Genomic DNA, 1,200 nt, shown 5'->3' with positions numbered 1-1,200 from the left:
ATCATAGATTTTCATCGTCTTTAATAATATTAATCATCACGATGACTGCGCTAATAAATATAATAAAACACCAATGACACTATGGACCCAGCACGCTGGAAAAGGACGCACTCACACTTTCACGTTCGACTCTCAACTGAATCGGGTTCACTAACTCAAGAGCCTCACTAATCTTGATGATTAGATTCATGTTTTCAACGTATTCTACACACACATGAACTATTAAGCATCCCGGCTTATCAACAAACACACACGCATATACATACACAGAAATAAAAATAATCGATATGACACCGAAACGTCATATCGATCATTTTGCTGTATGGAATTAATTATTCGTTCCTTGTTCAAAGGTCTTGATAACAATAATTATACTGAACTCAGGAGAAATATCAAGCCATTGCCAGACTTTTTTTCCGGTTTGCTCTGTTTTGCTATAATGCTTAAATGATCCATTCATCACTCAAAGTTCACAGAAATTTTTTTTTTTTTATATCTGTTTTTGGCGATAAAAGTTTTGAAGTTTTCACAAAATCGAAGGGTTTAGAGTCATTTTAAAAAGTTACTGATATGAAATGCTAATGATGATTAATCAGTCATTATTTTCGTCTGATTGAGAGATGATAGAATTGTTTACAGAGACCAAAAATATGTCAGTGGATAGTGACAATAATAAAACGAATAAAAACAGCAGTCACGATATTTATTTCATATGAACGTAGCTTTCGTTGTCACTTCTTAGATTATAATCAACTGAATGTATCAATAATAAGAATAAAAATAACACTATATATTGATTTCTTATTAACATCGCATAATCTGGACTTCAATAAAAGCTCACAGATCTCTCTCTCTCTTCACTTGGGTATTTCCTAGACTCACATTCATGGCAAATCGCTTCAGTCACACTCAAATCAGTTACAAGTAACAGCAACCATATACCGAATACATTAGTAGCGTAGAATCCAAAGCGCCGCAGGTAATTATTTCCGAAGATAAATGCAAATCAGAATCGGACAAAAGAATCACACGATGCGCACTCTGACTCCGAGCCGAATTTTCCCGAACAAACTGCCGGAGGACGAAGGACGCTGTGCTTGTGTGACCCTAATGCTTGTAATCTGCATATGACGCTATTCGTACTGTCCTTATTCTAAATGCATGATAGTTTCTAGAAAAAAAAAAGTCGTTGAGTGTCCA

The sequence above is a fragment of the Penaeus monodon genome, chromosome 33, assembly GCF_015228065.2.
Source record: "Penaeus monodon isolate SGIC_2016 chromosome 33, NSTDA_Pmon_1, whole genome shotgun sequence".
Classification (NCBI taxonomy): Eukaryota; Metazoa; Arthropoda; class Malacostraca; order Decapoda; family Penaeidae; genus Penaeus; species Penaeus monodon.
The sequence above is the reverse complement of the archived record's forward strand: the minus strand, read 5'-3'. Positions refer to the sequence as shown.